Here is a 24,616-nt window from a genome sequence, read left to right as displayed (position 1 = left end):
TCACAGTGTTGGTGATAATGTGCAGTGGTAAGCAGCGCGTATATAAGTGATATAGATGAAGCCTCTATAGTCAATACTTTCCCAAACGAACATTAAGGCAGTCCAAGATTAGTGCTTTGTGAAACCACCCCAAAGATTTTAAACTAGTGCAGCAGTCAATCGCATATCTGACTGCGGTAGGACCAGAGTAAGGGCAGATATGTGAAAGGGCGAATAAATGGATCCTGTTTTAAATACCATTATACACAGCTGTACCAACTACTATATTCACACACTTATTGTTTTGAGATTCAGCTTTTATTTAAGAAGGATAAGGGGTATTAATCCTTGTGACAGGGTAGCCGTCTGTCGTGTGGTGCATGAATTAGCTGCTGAGTGACAGGCAGGAGATCGAGAAGGAGATTGAAGTAGATACAACCCACAGGCAAATAGGATTTATTTACATAAACACATTGAACAGCAATGGTAGCGCACAAAGTACATACAACAGTACAAAAAACTGGTGGGCTCTGCAATCTCTGAACTAATCATCTTCTGTGTTCAATAATAAATGAATTCCAGCTACTCGCCTGGCTGTGGGCGGTTTCATCTTGCTTACTCTGTATTCAGTATCCAACCCTGGTTCTGGTTCTCACACTCACTCACACACACACACACACACACACACACACACACACACACACACACACACACACACACTGCTGAAGAGGATGATCACGGCAGATAAACGGTGAGGGCGGTTATGTGATGGGCGGCTACATGACGGATTACTGTAATAACAAACATGTACTGAACAGAGTTCAAGAAACAGCAGTGTAGCTATCTGTCAGTTACGGTTGCACAATTAATAACCACCAAATAAATAAATCAAACTTTCTATACTGAGCTTCCTGCCAAAAGTAATTTTCACTTCTGGCAGAACAGCCCTATGATTGTATAGTGAATGAGTTTCAATTGATGGCTTGATAAATATCAATTTCACTGTTTTATTGTACAACAAAATATATTTTTTTTCTCTTTTAAACAAAGACTACATTTACAATATTCCTGCTGAAGTAGTAAGATGACATAGACAGAGATTGCAAATGTTTTAACACTTTGTTGAAATCAGTTCTATCTGGCCAACAACATATTTTCTGCATTAATTGTCTAGGATTAACATTAATATATATGGGACCTTATGTTTGTAAGATTACCTGGATAATAAGAAAGGCTGAAAAGAGGAAGATGGATGAACTTAAGAAATGCAATTGCTGGAGCTATTCTAAGTAGACTGATAAGCACTTGAATGAATGGGCACTGAACCAAGTGAACACACGAAGGTCCTTCCTTCCTGACATCCTGAGAAGGAAGCTGTGGTACTCCAGCCACAAAACAAGAACCCACAGAGGTCGTCTTCAAGAGGGTTATCTGAGAATGGCTGGTCTCTTAAGGAAAGAAATTTTTTAACACTTTCCAAAATCAGAAAGAGACTTTTTTTTTTTTTTTTTTTTTTTAAACCACACATGAATTAAGGCATTAGAAGCAAATGTACAACTAAAATCAACAATATACTCTCAAAGGCAAAAATCTAATGAATAGAATTTGTATTTATTTTAATAATGAACTGACTGCTATAACCTTTAATGTGAATAGTTATTTTAAACTCTCTGTCACAAAGACGACTGCAGTGGGTGACGTCAGACCAGAAACAGGAACCAACACAAAATAAACAGAGAGGTGGAGTTTTGGTGAAGCTGAGCGCTTGCTTGCTCAGCATTTAACAAATGAACAAACAGTAAATAAAAAGGTTGTAACAAAAACAGCACACAACACGTGAGGCCAAAATAAACAGACAAACAAAACTAATTAACACTAACCGAAACAGTCACTACCAAACAGCGGACAAACACGGTGAGTGAAATTGTGATTTGCTTTAACTATTATTATTACCTCCGGCTCCTATCCCGTTCTCCACTCCTCGAACACACAACCCTGAGTGAGTGAGAACATGCTGCTTTTATGCAGCTGTACTGAAACTCGACTGCTAATCATTCAATTGGAGTCTCGGTACAACTGAACCTGAACTAATAAGTGCAATTCCCTGTGCTCATATATTATTACATTTTACCTGCACGTGAAGGGCTGTGCAATCCTCGTGCCTTAATACAAATATACATTTTAAACACTTGTGCGCATACCCCATATTACATCCTGTGTACCAGTGACTATACACCAACATTAACACACAACACACAACATACAACACAGAAATACACCCAGGTGCAGGGCAACATTGCCACACTGTCCTTGGGCATTTATTGCAAATTATATATTGCTGCTTGTGTAAGAGAAGCTACAATAGGTTGCCAACATGACCTGTTCCTACACATTATTTTGTATAACATTTAGAAGTCATATATGATTAGCAGGTACTGTTGCCAACCATCACTATTATGAGTTTCTTCCACCACTTGGATTCACTATTTTTCACAGACCAGATATGTACCCACAAAGCAGGGAACTAAAATATTTGTTTTGGAAAAGGCGTCAACCAAAAATGTAATCTTATCAAAACAATGAATAAAATTTACGCTTGGAGTCTTGTTTGTTTCATACTCTGAATCATTATTAACAGCTGTGTTATCCAAGCTGAACACGCACTATTACTCAGCAGGGGTTCACCAGCCAAAACCATCACAATTAAACCCACAGAAGCATCATGCTTTTACTGTGCCTACTCTGCATTTTCTCTACCTTTCGCCCAGTTTATAGTATGAATTCAGACTACTGAGCATGCTTTTTCAAATGGTACTCCAAAAAATGAAGTACTATATATATGTCATTTTTTGGAGTACCAATTGACCATTTTTAACTTAAAAAATATATATATATATATATATATATATATATATATATATATATATATATATATATATATATATATATATATATATATACACACACACACACACACACACATATATATATATGACCTAGATTAGCACTAATCTTAACATTGGATACAGTAGACCAAAATTAGGGCTAATCGAATCTGTGAAACCAACTCTACATGTGTACTGTACTGTATTTAAGCTGTTTTAAACCAGTACAAAATATACTATTTTGTAAAACTAATATTATACTCTAGCTACTTTCTATAGTGGAGAATATTCATTTACTGTAAAGATTTAAGACTGAATTTTCCAAGACACAGATGCTTTTAGCTATTTATAAATAAATCCAACATATAGTACTGTATAATGTAAAGAGATCTTGAGTGTTGACAGGTGCAATTTATTATTTATAATGTGCTCTGAGGAAAACACATGTCGCTTGTAATTTTGCTCATCTTGGACCCCAATAGGCATTTCCAGTGGATTATAATGAGTCCCATTTTAACCTACTACAAACTAAACCCTCCAGCTACACAAAGTCACTTATCAAGATGTTGCTGTAAAAAACAGAACCTCCAAGGTGAATGCATGTACTTATAGTACTGTACCTTGACTACTAATACAAAACATGTGCTTGATAAAAATAATGAATAAGAAAAATGCACTGAGCAAGTTGTACCATTTATTTAAATATCAGTGTGATAAGGCTCGGTTTGCAAGCACAATGCTTTCTTCAGACTTTTCTCATTAGATGTGTGCAAAGACATTACTCGTCAGTCATACAAGTACATGTGTACTCAAATAATGTTGTGCTATGGAGGATATGATAAAGTTCCCAATCTAATGTGCTGCAGTGGAAATAAAAATATTAAAAAACTAAGCGTTAATAATTTGATTGACTTTTTATTTTTTTTAAGGAAGAGGATACATTACCAGAGTATCAGCCCTATCTAAACACTTGACATCTGTCTAAACCCGCAACAATCTTAATATATCAGATGTTTACACATTAATACCAGACCCTTAAAAGTGTTATACCATGCAATAAGTACTGTGCAGGAAAGTTTCTTCCCCTAATCGAAAGGTAAACCGGAACAAAACTTGTTGAACATTACTGTGTGTCCAAAACTTAACTCTGTGTTTTCTACAGCTCTCACAAAAGCTTGCCAAAGTCAAATAAAAACAACTGAATGTTAGAATTCTTGTAAAAATTAAGTTCCACAAAGGCACAGTTAAAAAAATGAAGGAACTATTATGAAACTACTTGTCATGTTGATTGTATACTGAGCATCAAAAGAAACTTATCACTATTATGACACATTTATTTTTGGAAAAAAAAATAAGGTCTATAAATGATGGACATTGACAAAATGTTTTTTTTTTTTATTCACTCGATCATTCATCCTTCACCATGACACGCTTGAGTGACTATGACTGAAGCATATGCACTTAATTACCTAATTAGTGAGAGAGTTGATTGGACGTTGATCGGAGTGATTTCAGCTGTTGAATAAAAGCAATAAAAAACATAACATAAAAACACCAATATGCCATGTCTGTCAAGAGAGCAGCACCTTCGTGCAAGGCTGGGCTAGGGCAGCATACTGTGGCTTGCTGTCTTGGGTGCTCACACGCAGCAATTTCAAACCTGGCAAGACGGTATAACCAGACACACTCTGTCAATGACAGGCCATGAACTGGGAGACCATCACAACACCTGCCCAAGATCGACAGATCCTTATACAGCATCTTCATGATTGTTTTCGCACTGCTAGTTGAACAGCATCTGATACTGCAGGTTGTAACAATCCACGCATCAGCAGTTCAACTGTAAAAAGACAGTTACACAGTCATCATCTACAGGCCAGACAACCATAGAGGGGTCCGTTGCTCAGCAATGTGCACCGTCGCAACAGGATGAGGTGGTGCCAACAACACCTTAGTTGGACTCACCTTCAGTGGAGCCAGGTCCTCTTCAGTGACGAATCGAGATTCTTCATTGCCCTGATGGGCGTCGGCGAGTTTGGCGTAGATGTGGTGAATGATACGCTAATTGTTATGTACACAAGACCAATAGGTGGGGAGGTCCAAGTGTGATGTCCTGGGCAGGAGTGTCTAGTCGCTACAGAACTCCGCTTGTAGTGATTGATGGCAACATGAGTGCACAGCGATATGTTGACCAAGTACTGTGGCCACACACGCTACTACCCTGTGACTTTCACCGTATCCCCCGTCCTCCCATAACTTCAGACAGTAAAATGTCAATTGCACTATGTAACACAATTTTTGTTCCTGGGTAGTAAGTGTTATTTCCTAATTGTTTATGCCTCAAAAGTATAGAAAATGGCTATTATTCCCCACAAACTTTGCTTTTGTGACCAGGACAGTGATATTTTGAAATTTACCTATTTCCAATGAGAAAACGGGTGAATTTGTGTCTTTTCGTTCACATAAAGTCAGAAAAAAACAACATATGAATCCAAATTAACATGTATTTATACTAAAGTAACAAAAATTACTACAAAAGATTTAGAAGTGAGTAGTTTTTCGAGATTTACGATTATACTGTAAAACACTTTCACGAATCAGCCCCCAAATGTAGTCTCCCATCATGTTCTCGTCATACTGTCCTTGGTAGCAGCGTTCAAAGTCTAATATACCCTGGTGGAAGCGCTCGCCTTGCTCCTCCAAGTACGCTCCTCCTTGAATTTATCAAGATGAGCATCAAGGATATGGACTTTGAGGGACATCCTACAGCCCATTGTGCCGTAGTTCTTCACCAGAGTCTCAACCAGCTCCACATAGTTTTCGGCCTTGTGATTGCCCAGGAAGCCCCAAACCACTGCGACAAAGCTGTTCCAAGCCGCTTTCTCCTTACTAGTGAGCTTCTTGGGGAATTCATTGCACTCCAGGATCTTCTTTATCTGTGGTCCGACGAAGACACCAACTTTGACCTTTGCCTCAGACAGCTTAGGGAAGAAGTCTTGAAGGTACTTGAAGGCTGCCGACTCCTTATCTAGAGCTCTGACAAATTGTTTCATAAGGCCCAATTTGATGTGAAGTGGTGGCATCAGCACCTTCCAGGGGTCCACCAGTGGCTCCCACTTGACGTTGTTCCTCCCCACAGAGAACTCGGTCCGCTGTGGCCAGTCCCGCCTGTGGTAGTGCGCCTTGGTGTCCCTGCTGTCCTAAAGGCAAAGATAGCAGGGAAACTTGGTAAAACCGCCTTGGAGACCCATCAGGAATGCCACCATTTTGAAGTCTCCTATGACCTCCCAGCCATACTCATCATACATCAAGGCGTCCAGCAAGGTCTTGATGCTGTTGTAATCCTCTTTGAGGAGCACCGAGTGAGCCAGGGGAAGAGACAAGTACTTGTTACCATTATGGAGCAGCACGGCTTTGAGGCTCCTGGATGAGCTGTCAATGAAGAGGCGCCACTCATTCTGGTTACAGGCGATTCTGATTGCCTCGAACAGACTGGTCACACTGTGGCAGAAGCAGAGCCCATCTTGACAGGTGAAGAAGCTGGAAAAAGGTTGGTGACGCTTCCTCTGATCTGCGACTTGCACACTTTCATCCAACAAGTTCCATTGCTTGAGCCTAGACGTCAAAAGCTCAGCGTTGGACTTGGTGAGACCAAGATCTCTAATCAAGTTGTTGAGGTCTTTTTGGTTGGCGTAGTATGGGTTTCTTTCCTCAGCTCCACCTCTGAAATTGTCATCTGGATCTACAACGTCTTCCTCGCTCTCTGACTTGCTGCTCTCTTTTAAAGACGGCTGCTCTCTCTCCGGAGGAGTGGGTACGTGGAGCTCATGACAGTGTGGCACCGGGGCGATGGATGAAGGAAGGTCCAGATACATGATAGCAGGTGTATTCTTGCCAGTTAGACATTTGGAAGGGTCCACCATGGGATAGCGAACTTCATGGCTCTCTTTTCCCCTCTGTACCATCCTACAAAAATACATTTATTTCACCAATGACTAATGTGTAAGAGATTCTCGCAACATTTTTCATATATGATATATTTTTTCAATAACATTGAAAACTGTAAAACATTTTAAAATTAAAAACTTTTACAATTTTAAAAATTTTAACAAATTTTATAACATAAAATTCCGAGCAACAATTGTCCATCTTACCTTCCAGAGTTATTTTGCAGTGCTCGCAGGTGAAATGAGGTGCCCAGGGTTTGTCTTGATCCCCGACAGGCATGCCGAAATATGCCTTGTAGGCCTCACACATCTTAGCAGATGCTTCCACAGAGTACTTTTTCGCTCTTGTCTTGATAAATTGGCTGCAGACATAGCAAAATGCATCTGCCGGATGCTTGCAGCCTCTTGATGCCATCTCAGAAAAATGCAGATATGTATCCACTTAGGCAGCTGGAACTAAACTGAACTGGTGGGCTTAAGGCCCCTGTATTTATACTACTATTTATATTACTGGTAAGTTCTAGAAGTTACTCCAAGTTTACTCAGCACTGAATCTATCTGGAATGTTCTGGAAAATAGTTACATTTCAAAATATCACTGTCCTGGTCACAAAAGCAAAGTTTGTGGGGAATAATAGCCATTTTCTATACTTTTGAGGCATGAGCAATTAGGAAATGACACTTATTATCCAGGAACCAAACAAAATAAAAAATTGTTACACAGTGTTGTCGGTCAGCACAATAAAAAGTCACTGCACCTGCTATGAGACAGAGTTTGTAATTTTTTGATCAAATCTAGTGCATTTTATCTAAATATGAGTGATACGTTCAGAATTATTTTGAATAGAATAAAATTAAATTACGACGATTTTTTTAGTGCCCAAAATAAAATAGTATTTTTTTAGAATTATGATATCATATAATAACCAACATATATTTGTACAATTCCAGTGACAAATTGAAGAACCATCGGTGAATCTCACTTTCAAAAGCAAACTCTTCTTCCATTCACAGTATACTTCCCAGAGTAATGGATTAGGGAGTGGTTAACATGTAGAAAACGGAAAGTACTGATTAGAGGTAAAACTTCAGAATGGAGTGTGGTAACCAATGGTGTACCACAGGGATCAGTATTAGGTCCTCTGCTATTCCTAATCTGCATTAATGATTTAGATTCTGGTATAGTAAGCAAACTTGTTAAATTTGCAGACGACACAAAAATAGGAGGAGTGGCAAACACTGTTGCAGCAGCAAAGGTCATTCAAAATGATCTAGACAAGATTCAAAACTGGGCAGATACATGGCAAATGACTTTTAATAGAGAAAAGTGTAAGGTACTGCACGCAGGAAATAAAAATGTACATTATAAATATCATATGGGAGATACTGAAATTGGAGAAGGAATCTATGAAAAAGACCTAGGAGTTTTTGTTGACTCAGAAATGTTTTCATCTAGACAATGTGGGGAAGCTATAAAAAAGGCTAACAAGATGCTCGGATACATTGTGAAAAGTGTTGAATTTAAATCAAGGGAAGTAATGTTAAAACTGTACAATGCACTAGTAAGACCTCATCTTGAATATTGTGTGCAGTTCTGGTCACCTCGCTATAAAAAAGATATTGCTTCTCTAGAAAGAGTGCAAAGAAGAGCGACCAGAATTATTCTGGGCTTAAAAGGCATGTCATATGCAGACAGGCTAAAAGAATTGAATCTGTTCAGTCTTGAACAAAGAAGACTATGCGGCGACCTAATTCAAGCATTAAAAATTCTAAAAGGTATTAACAATGTCGACCCAAGGGACTTTTTGACCTGAAAAAAAGAAACAAGGACCAGGGGTCACAAATGAAGATTAGATAAAGGGGCATTCAGAACAGAAAATAGGAGGCACTTTTTTACATAGAGAATTGTGAGGGTCTGGAATCAACTCCCCAGTAACGTTGTTGAAGCTGACACCCTGGGATCCTTCAAGAAGCTGCTTTATGAGATTCTGGGATCAATAAGCTACTAACAACCAAACGAGCAAGATGGGCCAAATGGCTTCCTCTCGTTTGTAAACTCTCTCATGTTCTTATGTTCTTATGAATCTGTTTATATATGTATTTATAAATGCAATATAAATAAAACACACACACACACACACACACACATATAACAATATATATATATATATATATATATATATATATATATATATATATATATATATATATATATATATATATATATATTTAATTGTTGGATAAACCTATGTTGTGGTAAGAAATGGGCATGGTCAAATTTTTCTTTTCTTTTTTTTACTATCATATTGTGCTACCACTTTTTTTGTTGTAAACATAAACATTCAGTACTAGCCTACTTATTTTTTAACAACTAATTTTATCGTTATAACGATTTCAGAGGAACATGTCAGTGCATGGACTTGTATCAAGTCATCAACGTGGTGATGTCAACCTCACATCAATATGTACAGTATCTATTTCTGAAAAAAGGTGAATAGGTCTGGACTACATGGATCCCTCTGCTGGCATTCTGGCATTACTACAGTGTACAATTGCTGTAAACCTTTCAAGCAGGGCTACTCAACCCTGGTCCTGGAGGGTCGCTGTCCCCTTTGTTCTGTTTTTTCTAACTATACATTAAATTGATTAATTGGACAAATTAAGCTTCTAGTAAGCACTTCATTGGTCCAATTAAGTCATTCAGGGTGCAGTTGGAACAAAAACCAGGAGGGACAGCAGCCCTCCAGGACCATGGTTGAGTAGCCCTGCTTTAAAACAATGATGGCAAACATACTTGTCCTTAGAAGTTTATTTACTTTCTTTTTGTATTAGTCTGGCTACCATGGACGTATGTAATTTATTTTTCTTTAAGTCCTTTCATAGTGAACCACCATCACAAAGTGCTTTACAAGATACGAGACTAGGGTGTGTGAACTATGCATCAGCTGCAGTCATTTACAATGGCTCAGAGTCACACAATGAGCCAGAGGCTGAGTTGGGATTTGAACTGGGGATGTCCTTGTTACAAGGACGTTTATTTAACCACTGAACCACACAGCCTCCTGTGTGAAAAAAAACTGAAAAAGTAAACCACATTCTGAAAACATATTTTAATTGTGCAGTATATGCAAGCTGTCAAGTCTCAAAGGGTTAAAGAAAGCAAGATGTCTGACAGTCTCAAGTCCAAATAAAAACAGCATGCTGAATTGAACTGTGATAAAATCAAGATGACAAAAGTGACTTAGTTGTTACAGAAGTGAAAAGTAGAACCCTGGACCTCTCAATCTATCAAATCCCATCTTAGCTGCTGTGTGACCCCAGTTGAGTCACTTCATCTCTATGTGTCTCAGTTACCTCAGCTGTAAAAACAAGACCATAGGAAAAAGTGCCATAGGAAGTATCTTCCTAAAATTGTAAAGGAAAAGGCAATACAGTTTTAGTGTGTAGAACTAAAATATTACACCAAACTAATAATACACATATATGTTTTCAATACTTTTCCTAAAAGTATTTTTAAACAGATTTTTGTCAGTCCGTAATTTGCCATAGCAAAACAAGAATTCTGTCCATAAGAGAAAAAAAAAAAAAAAACTTGCAGTTGTTAATCTTTAATATATTAAAACAGATGCTGAATTTTATCATGGTCGCAAAAATACTACAATATATACAGTGCCTATTTAAACACCCCTTGAACATTTTTTCACATTTTGTTGTGTCAGTGCCTCAGAGTTTCATACATTTAAATGAGGATTTTTTTCTCCACGGGGAGGGGGATTAGTACGAACCCCTAGCTTGGTGGAAGCACCTTTGGCAGCAATTATAGCTGTGAGTCTGTTGGGATAGGTCTCTGCCAACTTTGCACACCTATATTTGACAACATTTGACCATTCTTCATCACAAAACTGTTCAAGCCACTCAACAACATTTACCTTTTTGTTCTTTAGCCACTCCAGTGTAGCTTTGGTTGTGTGCTCTGGGTCGTTGTCATGCTGAAAGGTGAACTTCCGTCCCAGTTTCAGCTTACTTGCACGATGAGAAACATCCCCATAACATGATGCTGCCACCACCATGCTTCACAGTAGGGGGATTATGTTCTTTGGGTGATGCGCAGTGTTGGGTTGCACCAAACATAACGCTTTGCATTTAGGTCATAAAGTTCCATTTTAGTTTCGTCAGACCACAAAACTTTTTGTCACATGGCTACGGAATCTCCTGAGTGTTTTTTTGCATACTTCAAACGGGATTCTAGGTGGGCTTTCTTGAGTAATGGCTTCCTTCTTGCCACCCTACCATACAGGCCAGATTTGTGGAGTCCTTGGGATATTGTTGTCACATGCACACTTTGACCAGTCTTGGCCACAAAAGCCTGTAGCTCTTGCAAAATTGCCATTGGCCTCTTGGTAGCCTCTCTGATCAGTCTCCTTCTTGCTCGGTTATCTAGTTTGGAGGGATGGCCTGATCTAGGCAGGGTCTTGGTGGTGCCATACACCTTCCAATTCTTAATAATAGTCTCGACCGTGCTCCAAGGGATATTCAAAGCCTTTGATATTTTTTAATACCCATCCCCTGATCTGTGCCTTTCAACAACTTTGTCCTGGAGTTCTTTTGAAAGCACCTTGGTGCTCATGGTTGAGTCTTTGCTTTGAAATACACTACCCAGCAGAGGGAACCTACAGGAACTGCTGAATTTATCCTGAAATCTTGTGACTCAGTACAATTTAACACAGTTGGAGGTGATTTTGAAGGTTATTGGTTACATCTGATCTAGTTTAGGATTTCTATTACAAAGGGGGTGGATACTTATCCAACCAAGCTATTTCAGTTTTTATTTTTATTTGGATTTAATTCATTTTCTACAAATTTGTAGAATAATTTTTTCACTTGGAAGTTGTTGGGTAGGATGTGTAGATAAATGAAAAAAAATGCATTTAATGCATTTTAATTCCAGGCTATAAGGCAACAAAAGGTGAACATTTTGAAAGGGGGTGTAGACTTTCTATAGGCACTGTAGGTTTGTTTTGTTTGTTGTTGTTGTTTTTGTAGCTCTTTAAAAATACAGTTAATTTAGGTTTTAGTAAATACTGATCATTTAGCTTTTAGTTCACAAAATTAGACTCTTGATCATAACATGTAATGAGTGGATGTAGCAAGACTTGTAACAAATGTGTTGATAGTGTTGCTAAATACATTCTATTGTATCAAAGATATGTAAATATATTTGTATACATGCAATTAGTTATCATTTATCAAAACAGTTTATTGGTTGTGATTCCTAATTTATGAGCAATAATGAGAATTTCAAGTGGCTGGAGGGTGTAAGTTATAAATTCATGTGAATTCAATAAAATGCAGGCAGTTGGACACCCATGACTTACAATTCACACAAACTTGATAAATATTGTCAAAATGAACAACACGTCCGTAATAATGAAAAATCTGACACTCACGTGAAATTTAAAAAAAAAAAGGTTTATTTTACCCATATTTGTTTTTGCATGACGTAAATGAGGACAGTACAGTGAAAAAAATAAAACAAAACAAGGTACTGTGTGCCAAAAATGGTGTCTAATTTTAAAACCATGTGAAATTTACATTTGCATATAGGAAGGTAGCAAAGTGTTCTGTTTAATGTTGTTCTAAAACAAAACACCTTAAACCAAAACAGTTTTATGAATCTCCTCATATATTCAGGGATAGAACTAACACAACTGAGCTTGTTACCTATAATACACTGTGGCTAATAAAGCTGGTATTTAAACCCAGAATGAGTGAAACTGCTATGCAATAGGAGTCTTATTTCCTTCACTGCTATTCCAGAATTCCAGAGACATCTCTAGCTTGGTTGTACTGTATTCAAGTCTGAGTTACGACTGGTCAGGGCAATATAGCAATTTGAATACTGTCTATACTGAACTTTAATCTAGTTCCATGTAACAAAGCTTTGACAAAATGTGTATATATATATATATATATATATATATATATATATATATATATATATATAGAGAGAGAGAGAGAGAGAGAGAGAGAGAGAGAGAGAGAGAGAGAGAGAATAACATCATCAGCCTTTTTTAATCCACTGCTGGATGAAGGCCTCCCCAAGATTCTTCCACAAAAGCCTGTCTGCTGCTTCCCTAATCCATGTTGCTCCAGCATGCTTCTTAATTTCTTCTTGCCATCTTCCTGGAGGTCTTCTTCTTGGTCACTTCATATCTCTTGGGATCCAGTCTAGTATCTCCTTGGTCTCTTTATATCTTTTGGGATCCAGTCTAGAATCTCATTGGTCTCTTTATATCTCTTGGGATCCAGTCTAGTATATCATTGGTCTATTTATATCTCTTGGGATCCAGTCTAGTATCTCATTGGTCTATTTATATCTCTTGGGATCCAGTCTAGTATATCATTGGTCTATTTATATCTCTTGGGATCCAGTCTAGTATCTCATTGGTCTATTTATATCTCTTGGGATCCAGTCTAGTATCTCACTGGTCTCTTTATATCTCTTGGGATCCAGTCTAGTATCTCCTTGGTTTCTTTTTATTTCTTGGGATCCAGTCTAGTATCTCCTTGCTCTCTTTATATTTCTTGGTTTCTTTATACCTCTTGGGATCCAGTCTAGTATCACATTGATGAAACAATGGTCTGTTGTTCTTGCTACATATCCTGCTCACTGCCATTTCATTTTTTTCGCTCTTGTAATAAGATTGTATACTTTTGTTTGCGCTCTTATCCATTTTTTCCTTTCCTTGTCTTTTCTTGTTATCCCCAGCATGCATCTTGCCATACTCTGTTGAGTCGTTTTTACATTGAGGGTCCAGGCTTTGCATCCAGTTGTGTTAAAATATAACTATAATGGATGATTTCATTACAAACATGTCCCATTACTGCTTGTATCTGCATTACTTTTACATGCTTCACATTATAAATGTACATGCTTAAATGTATGTGTGCCACTTAGGTTCTGTGCTTTTTGAACTCCCTTTATTGTACTCCCATTATTGTATTTGCTCTTAAACATTGTTATACTTCATTGTAATATTTTAAAGTCACCCTGGAGAAAAAAAATATATATATATTTTCCAAATTTTAACTACTAGATTTAATAAATTACTCTTAGAAAAGAGAGACTTTGGTGTCACGTGTTCATTTCAGTTTTGCAATTATTCCGTCATCTATTCTATGAGATGGAGACATCCACGTCTTTGCATTACACTGCGTGTTTGTATCTGTGTTGCACCTCGTTTTCAGCAAAAACTGATCAGGCATGGATGTAAGCTTAAAAAATTAACACATTTCATTAACTGCCCAGTGCCACAGCAGGGTAAGGCCATGTGCTCTTGAAGGACGTCATTTTGCAAGTTCAAACCACAGTAATTCTTATTCTTGACTTATTCTCTAAATAATTCAAGGTATTTTCAAAGCTATTTATTAATAATAATAATAATAATAATAATAATAATAATAATAATAAAATTTATATGTATGGTTTGTCTGTCAAGATTTCATCTTTAAAGTTGTTTTTATTTCAAGAAGGCTGGAACGACCATAAAATTTGTACAATATGTCGCCACATCAGCTCTGGGTGCAAGGGCTTGGGTTACCACATGATCATTTGCTAGAACAGGTAATAGCAATATGCATGTTCAAATGTTACTTATCCTTCTGTTGTCTGTACAGAGTTTGTAAGATTTCTTTCAGCATACTTTTTAAGGAATACTTGCTAGCTCTTTAAACCTTGGTTTCTAAATACGCCCAATTTATGCATGCTGTTAATACAAATAATGTTTTATTTTATTGGTAAAAAGCATGACATTTTTACAATTATTTTTACTATATATCTATTCATTTTTAGGGCAATGAGGATTATGAGGTGGACTGGAGTGAACTGGAGTGCACCATCGTCATCTCATCACGGGTTGGAAATTCCAGACACACACCTGCCTCAAACATTAACGTAGGAGGAGCTGGCCACTCTACCAGATCCAAACTACAATCAATCTACTGACATGGACGTTCACACATATCTGCATACTCTCAACCAACTGCACAGAATTTTGTATTTATAATAAAAATGTGCAAGCTGTACAGATATTTTATGGGACATGAATATGTAAAGGCTAATTAGTGCTGTTATTTTGTTATTTAATATTTGCATACACATGTGAAAACAGCTAAGAAACAAATGTTATGTACTTTTTAGAAGTTCAAAGATTAAACAGACACCATAATTAAATTTGTTTTTATAGAACAGCTTCGCTAGCTATACCATGACTTACAAATAAAAAAGCAACAGCAGCTTAAAGAATGTTCTGTGTTTTTTTTTTTACTTTAAAGATGAAATCTTGACAGACAAACCATACATATAAATGTAAAAAATACCTTGAATTATTTAGAGAATAAGTCAAGAATAAGAATTACTGTGGTTTGAACTTGCAAAATGACGTCCTTCAAGAGCCCACAGCCTTACCCTGCTGCGGCACTGGGCAGTTAATGAAATGTGTTAATTTTTTAAGCTTACATCCATGCCTGATCAGCTTTTGCTGAAAAAGAGGGTTCTGCTCGATTCTAAAATGCTCTATTTCCTGTTTGAAAATTTCACATTTTCTGTGTGGTAGTATGTAGTGCTCCGGGCAGATTGTTCCCCAACGTACTGATCTAGGATCAGTGAGAGAAACAAAAAAACAAATGTCTTTCAGTCCAGCAAGTTCAATTCGCAGTTTGGACCCCCTTACTACAACAGTGTGCTGCCTTCCGGGAGCCTCGGTCAAGCACATCACTGAAAACGTAGACAGGCTCCTAGAACGAACAGGAGACGACCCGGTAGTAGTCGTCCACATCGGTACAAACAACATTGGAAGAGACAGACCAAAATCCCTGCAAAACAAATTCAGAGAGCTAGGAAGGAAATTAAAAGAGAAAACCAAAACTGTGGTATTTTCTGGTATACTACCGGCACCTTGCAAAAGACCATATGGACAGGTGGAAATAATTAATCAAAATGCATGGCTGAAGACGTGATGCACACGAGAAGGCTTCACCTATCTTGATCACTGGACCACATTCTACAATGAGGATTATCTGTATAGACGGGAAGGGCTGCACTTAAATAACAAGGGAACCAGTCTACTTGGAGAAAAGATCCTCGAGCAGGTTCAGAAGCATTTAAACTAGAAAGGAAGGGGGGAGAAATCAACAAAAAAAAACAGAAGGGAGACTGCATCAAAACAAGAACAACAACTCAGGTAAGACAACCATTAAATGTATTTATCTAAATGCTAGAAGTATCAGAAACAAAATTCTAGAACTTGAAGCTACTGCACTAACAGGTAACTATGATGTGATAGGTGTTACAGAAACGTGGTTATCTGAGAGTGATGGGGACGAATATAATATTTGTGGGTATACACTGTATAGGAAAGACAGGCAGGACAGAAGAGGAGGAGGGGTAGCGCTATACATAAGAAACAGTCTTGAAGCCCAGGTGTTAAACCTGGACAAAGAAAATAAAACCGAATCAATATGGGTCAGAATAACAGACAAAAATTCAAAAGGCATAATAATAGGAGCATGCTATAGACCGCCAGATTCAGACGGTGAGCAAAATAATCTGTTATACAATGACATTAGAAATGTGTGTAGCAAAGGAGAAGCCATACTAATGGGGGATTTCAACTTCCCCCAAATAAAATGGGAAAACCCGGTGGGTAGCGCGAAGGATGAAATAGAAATGGTGGAAATGACAAATGACTGCTTCCTAACACAATTTGTGAAGGCACCCACTAGAGGGGAGGCATGCCTTGATTTAGTCTTTTCAAATAACGAAGATAGAATAACTAAAACAGAGGTCAGAGAACCACTGGCAAACTCAGACCACAACATGGTCTCATTTGAAGTGTTTTTTAAATCCCCAAAAGTAAAGACTAAAGCTAAGGTTTACAATTTTAGAAAAGCAAACTATGAAGGTATGAAACAGAGACTAACAGAAGTAGATTGGAGTAAAATAGAGAAAACACCCACAGAAGAAGGATGGTTGTTCTTCAAAAATGTAGTACTAGAGGCGCAAAACAATTATATCCCTAAAGTAGACAAATCTAAATGTAAAACTAAATTGCCAAAATGGTTTAATAGATCAATTAAAAAAAATATTCAGCGAAAAAAGGCACTTTACAGAGCATTAAAAAAGGACCAAAAAGAAAGTACGCAGAAAGAGTACACAGAACTGCAAACGCAAGTCAAAAAGGAAGTTAGAAAGGCCAAAAGAGAAATAGAAATAAACATTGCTAAGGGAGCTAAAACCAATTCCAAAATGTTTTTCCAATATTACAACAGCAAGAGAACATTCAAAGAGGAGATTAAATGTTTAAGAGATACAAATGGCAAAATCGTAGAGGAAGAAAAAAAAATAGCAAATATGTTAAATGATTACTTTTCACAAGTTTTTACAAAGGAAGATACTGACAACATGCCCCACATGTCATCCAGTTCCTATCCAGTTTTAAATAACTTTAGCATAACTGAGACAGAAGTGTTAAAGGGACTAGGAGCTCTTAAAATAAACAAATCCCCTGGGCCGGATGAGATCCTCCCAGTAGTACTCAAAGAAATGAAAGAAGTAATTTACAAACCGCTAACCAAGATCATGCAGCAGTCTCTTGACACAGGGGTGGTACCGACAGACTGGAAAATTGCAAACGTAATACCGATCCACAAAAAGGGAAACAAAACTGAACCAGGTAACTACAGACCAGTAAGCCTGACTTCTATTATATGCAAACTTATGGAAACTATAATAAGATCCAAAATGGAAAATTACCTATATGGTAACAGGGTACTGGGAGACAGTCAACATGGTTTTAGGAAAGGGAGATCGTGCCTAACTAACTTGCTTGATTTTTTTGAGGATGCAACATCGATAATGGATAATTGCAAAGCATATGACATGGTTTATTTAGATTTCCAGAAAGCTTTTGACAAAGTCCCGCACAAAAGATTAATTCTCAAACTGAACGCAGTAGGGATTCAAGGAAACACATGTACATGGATTAGGGAGTGGTTAACATGTAGAAAACAGAAAGTACTGATTAGAGGAAAAACCTCAGAATGGAGTGTGGTAACCAGCGGTGTACCACAGGGATCAGTATTAGGTCCTCTGCTATTCCTAATCTACATTAATGATTTAGATTCTGGTATAGTAAGCAAACTTGTTAAATTTGCAGACGACACAAAAGTAGGAGGAGTGGCAAACACTGTTGCAGCAGCAAAGGTCATTCAAAATGATCTAGACAAGATTCAGAACTGGGCAGACACATGGCAAATGACATTTAATAGAGAAAAGTGTAAGGTACTGCACGCAGGAAATAAAAATGTACATTATAAATATCATATGGGAGATATTGAAATTGGAGAAGGAATCTATGAAAAAGACCTACGAGTTTTTGTTGACTCAGAAATGTCTTCATCTAGACAATGTGGGGAAGCTATAAAAAAGGCTAACAAGATGCTCGGATACATTGTGAAAAGTGTTGAATTTAAATCAAGGGAAGTAATGTTAAAACTGTACAATGCACTAGTAAGACCTCATCTTGAATATTGTGTTCAGTTCTGGTCACCTCGCTATAAAAAAGATATTGCTGCTCTAGAAAAAGTGCAAAGAAGAGCGACCAGAATTATTCTGGGCTTAAAAGGCATGTCATATGCAGACAGGCTAAAAGAATTGAATCTGTTCAGTCTTGAACAAAGAAGACTACGTGGCGACCTAATTCAAGCATTCAAAATTCTAAAAGGTATTGACAGTGTCGACCCAAGGGACTTTTTCAGCCTGAAAAAAGAAACAAGGACCAGGGGTCACAAATGGAGTTTAGAAAAAGGGGCATTCAGAACAGAAAATAGGAGACACTTTTTTACACAGAGAATTGTGAGGGTCTGGAATCAACTCCCCAGTAATGTTGTTGAAGCTGACACCCTGGGATCCTTCAAGAAGCTGCTTGATGAGATTTTGGGATCAATAAGCTACTAACAACCAAACGAGCAAGATGGGCCGAATGGCCTCCTCTCGTTTGTAAACTTTCTTATGTTCTTATGTTCTTATGTTCTTATAGCGGGAAGGCAAACTGTACCTAACTGTACCTAACTGTATCCTAACCCTAACCTTAACTTTAACCATAACCTTGTACTATTATATTCTGAAAATTGTTTTCTGTGTTCTTCTCTTACTGATCCTGGACCAGTACTCGGGGGAACAATCTGCCTGCACAGATTGTTCCTCATTTAAAACCGCCGGGTTTATGCTACTAACCGCCAGCAGTAGTCATTTTGGTGGGTGCATTTTAAACAGTTTCGATATAAAAATGAAACGCAAACTATTAGATACAACTCAAAATATTTATTTATGAACATCATATCTAACATTTGCATAGCAGAAATGCTGTATTTAAATGAAAAAAGAAACATAAAAGGCTTTTTTTGTTTTTTCAAAATTCGTGCATAATGCGTGATGTAAAAAAATGAAAAGCTATAATAAAATAAACATTTCAAAAGAAGATATTGTGTAAACAGGTGTGAACTGCTATATGTACAAACAAAATTATACAAACTAAGTAATTATTAACAAAAATAACATAAGGCTTTTTTTTTTTTTTTTCACATTAGCCTACTGCATAGCAAGACTTCAAAAAATGAAAACTATAATAAAATAAATATTGTGTAACCAGCCGTAAACTGGTTATATGTAGGCCTACAGACAGAACTGTAAAATCAAAATCATTACTTATAAAAATAAAATAATTACGTTTGTAACAGACATGTATGGTTGTAATGACTTTCTCCAAGATCCTGATTCTTGAACAGGTTTTATGTTTCACTGTATGCTTTGTTGGAGGGCCAACTGCCTGCGCTCATTTGTATGGTTATTTATGAATATACGTATTGCTCCACGTTGCGTCCGCTCAGTGCATTGCAAGCTACTTAAACAAGGTAAGCAACATCATCCGTCTCCTAATACATTATTATTTTCAAGCATTAAAATGCGTAATGAATGAGGAACTTTAGTATATGTATTAAGATAATCAATTACATGTCTTTTGACTGTTTAAAGTGTACGATTATATATAAAATGCATTTTGTTTCCCATGTACTGTACTCCATGTGTATTGCTTTAATGACATGTGCTTGGCCTATTGTTTTCCATGCGCTAGGTTCCCTCAGTCTTATTTTTGATTTCTTAATTCATAGGAGATAGATCGGAGTGGAGCGACATGAAACCTGAAATGTTTTCTTTTTCTTTTCCATAATTCAGGTATGCTGTCCCACGATATTTCACAATGGTATATTAATGTTTGTATTTCGTAAAGATAACAAGGTGCATGGTTATTGAAATGTGGTGCGTAATGCAATGTTCTGTGTTACACTGTTTGATTAAAGTTGTAGATTTGAATGGTTTATTTTATTTTCTAAGCTTTTAAAATACATAAGAATATGTATTGACAGTGCATTGTAAGCTACTGAAGCGAGGAGATAGATCGAAGCGGAGCGACGTGAATCCTGAAATGTTTTCTTTTTCTTTTCTATAATGCAGTCCAAATAAACACGGAAGCTCTCAGCTCAAAGCAAGAAACGTCTCTTTGTTCTTTTGCACTCCTACATACACAACGCAAAGTGAGGGAAAGACTAACGCATAGCAGGGCCAGTGAGAGTCGATTGCCCCGGCTACACGTTCCCATTGTGTAACGGGAATGCGCATTCAAGGAAACATGCTTCAAAGTCATATTAGCACAATCCACACTGATGTAACACTTATCAACTTGTCGTGTGCAATTACCACATAATGCTCTTTCACACTGGGTATATCAGATATCAGATGTTTTATTTTTATTTCATTTAGTTACCTGTCATTTTTTTCTGTTGCGTGTGTCACTTGATGCACACTGTATCCAGGTTGAGCTGCGTTTCCCTGCCGCTTTACAGCTTTCTGATCGAAAGGTTTCTGCTAAAGCTCCGTGGCTAGCATCATAAGATTATATTTTCCCCTCTGTATTTATTGTACAAAACTAAGAAATTGACAGCTGCCATGTCCAGTATATTGTAAAATACAGCAACTAGACACCGGTGATTGCTTTCACAGAGAACTAAATTATGTGCAGATGGTGGAAAATCTCTTCTGACTTTGTTGTTCCAACCAGGCTGTGTTTTTTTTTTTTTTTTTTCTTCAACTGTTTTGCTAATTACAGTGAAAAAAAATTGTCATTGGTAACATTCATCCCTTTTCCTAAGCACGGTTACATCAGCCTAAGTATCACATTGTCACCCAGTCTTTGCACAAGTAGGGAGGGGTATGGTCCGCTGCCAGCCAAAACTTGATCCCAAATTTGACAGGCTTGTTTTACGTGTATTGTGTCCACCGACACTGTACTTTTGTCGGAAACAGCTTCTTGTCCATGTATTATTTTATGTTTAGCTTAAAACAGGCAATGCTGTTTTCAGTGAAGTCGTTACAGATTCCTGCTGCAAATATATCTGTAGTTGCTCTCAAATCAAAACACAAAAATATCAAGATTTCTCAAAAAATTCTTGTAATAGTAATATTATAAGACAGCAGACTATAGTAGACTGCCAGACGGCAGATAAGATTACAATAGAGATTTGGATAGCTAGACTTCAAGAGCAATATTTTATTCAAATACATATTGCTGTAAACTCAGCAGAAGTAGAGATAACAAACAGGCTTGTATACATATACAACACAGTGTATTGTAGGTTATATTGACAAAAGCGTGTATTGTAACACGCCGTCAAAATGATTACTTTTGGCGGTTCTAGGTAGCTGATTTAAACAAATGCATAAAGGATTAAATACATTTAGAAAGAAATATTTTTAAATAAATAAATAAATGTAGAAATGAATACATGTTTATATTGTGACGGGCATGGCTGGACTGACTCGCAGTTGCCACCTTGGTGTATGGAGTGCCGTACTCAGAGTCAGTTTTCTACACAGATTAATGTGTAACAGAGGATGTTGGGAGTGAGAAATATGGTAGGGGAAAGCTGAATTATTATTGTTGTGTTTCATTATTAGTTATTGTAAAGTTCCAATATTGCTAAATGCATTGTTATTACCCTTCCGATGTTATTAGTGTAATATGTGGATGTCACCTTGACAGGCAGAGTAGTGCTCTGGGGTGTGGAAGTACTGTCTGTGTCTATGTGGGTGTGTGTGGATGGTGGTGACTTGCTGTTAACTACATAATAAACTGCATTAAACTTGAGATCCTTTGTTTGCGTGTGTCTCCAATTTTAATGAAATTAAATTAATGAAATAGCAAGCTAGACAAAATACATGTCAGATTAATTGATTTGGCTGCTGCGTTTATCCACAGCAATTGTCATTTATATACTTATATAAAAAGTACTAGTAAGTTTTATGTAAAAATATAAATATTAAGAGGAACAGTAATTCCTCTTAGAAAAACTTGTCGGAAACTCCTGAGATTTAGTTATACAACGAGACACTAGTGATCCTTTGCTTGCAGCATCTGTGGAGTAGTGGTTAGAGCACTGTGCTCCTGACTAGATTGTCGTGAGTTAAATCATAGATATGGGACACATTGCCACTGGTCCAGTTAAAAACCTGACTGTATAAAAGGGTAATGTATGTCACAATTGTAAGTTCCCCTGGTTAGGTGTGTCTGCTAAAAAAAAAATAATAATAATAACACAAGTGTCTGGTTAGTATTTGGATGGGAGACTGCCTTGCAATACCAGGTACTTTAATAAACTTTTCTTTGGAGTTTTGTATGGTAAAAAGCATTTACCCACTTTGAATTTGGGCAATATATTGTTTACCCTGTGTTATATGGTGCATAACCATAGAACAGTATAAGAACAATAACTGCAGACAGATGGACACACACACGAATGACGTTTCTTACATTTGAATATCGGACAAATGCTGCTCCACAATTGGAGAATATATATATATATATATATATATATATATATATATATATATATATATATATATATATATATATATATATATATAATGAAAGGTTTAGATGTAAAATGCGATATATGTTATTTGCACCAAAACTGAGCTAAAAGCAGGATCATTCATCTCACAGTGCCTACTTTCTGATGTTCAGTGTCCTTTCTCCTCAAAACACCATATACACCATGATAAATACAACTCAAATGATTGTTTCTTTCCATAACTCGCTATACGCCAGGCTTCTAATTGAGCAAAATCTGACATATCCACTGAATCAATCGGCGTACAGTATCACAGTCGTGTGACCCTATTATGGCAGTGCACAGGAGGAGTACAGTAGTGTATTTAATCTTGTAAATTGTGATTTTATGAGTAAACAATGAATAATTTTAAAAAATGCAGGGAAGTCAATTTTCTAACAGGGTGTAGAGATGGTCAATAAGCATTCACAAACAATGCTTAGAAAACTGTCACTCGATCGGAACTGTGAAACCTCTCATCATCTCCCTTGCAATGCCAACCCCACTCAATGGTGTTTTCCGTTTGTGATCTCCTTCTGTGTGGGATGAGAAGTTTATCGATTGAATTTACTGAAAAACTGAAAGTTGCATCTTTAGAAATAAGTGTAAAGTAATTTTACAAAAATGTGGAGATTTAGACTTTAGACTGAAGACCACAATCGCATCATAATTCAACCAGTTGAGTTTCAGATGGTAAATCCACAGTTTCCACATTGACTCCGAATGCATCCCGTATCCACTCTTGGGCCTGGACGTTCACTTCTGGGAAGTAATCGCAAAACCGTTCATGCAATTTCCTCAAATGCTCGTTGATCACATTTTTCAGCAGTGAGCAGATTGAATCCATCAAATTTTGCACCTCACAACACACATTGGGTAACATGCCCAGCCTGCCAGTGGACACATGCTTGATCCACAGAGGCAACTTTACTTTGAAGGCACTGATTTTGTCAATTTGCTCAAATTGGTTATGCCCCCTACCCTGTAATGACACATTCAATGTATTCAGGTGGTCAAAAATGTCAGTAAGGTAAGTAACACCAGCAATCCACATCTCAAATGTTCTGCTAAGGATTGATTTTCCTTGAGAAACGCCGCTAACTCACTTTTAAGCTCGTAGACCCGAGACAATACTTTGCCTCTGGAGAGCCAGCAGACCTCCTCATTATACAGTAGCTGAATGTGCTCACTGCTCATCTCCTGACAAAAAACCTGAAAGCACCTTGAATTCTTGGCACTAGTCTTGATGTAATTAACAACTTTCACCACCTCTTGCAGTGTTTTGTGAAGCTCGGGTACCATATCTTTAGATGCTAACGCTTCTCTATGTAAAAAACAGTGGTTCCACGTTGCATTTGGGGCTGCCATCTCCAGTATTCTTTTCACAACCCCCGAATGGTTACCTGTCATCGAGGCTGCCCCTGTCCGTTGTCACACCAACACACTTTGACCAGCTCAGTCCCACTGAATTTAAGTACGTGTCCAATGCATTAAAAATCTCTGCTGCAGTTGTGGATGTGGGTAAATCAGCATTAAACAAAAACTGCTCTTGAATGTCACAATTGGATTCGTCCAAGTATAAAGCAAAACAGTCACTAACTTAAAGGCGCTCAGTTGTCTGTTGCTTAATGTCGTTGGACATGTCACAGATCCTCCGATGAATTGTATCATTAGACGGGAAATGTCTTCAGTTTCATAGCGACTGACTCGCCCATCAGTTCGTTGCACATATCTATTGCATAGGGTAAAATTAGTTCTTCTGCAACAGTATGTGCTTTCTTGCACATAGCAATTTGATGTG

This window comes from Polyodon spathula, chromosome 4 (genome assembly GCF_017654505.1).
Source record: "Polyodon spathula isolate WHYD16114869_AA chromosome 4, ASM1765450v1, whole genome shotgun sequence".
Classification (NCBI taxonomy): domain Eukaryota; kingdom Metazoa; phylum Chordata; class Actinopteri; order Acipenseriformes; family Polyodontidae; genus Polyodon; species Polyodon spathula.
The sequence above is the reverse complement of the archived record's forward strand: the minus strand, read 5'-3'. Positions refer to the sequence as shown.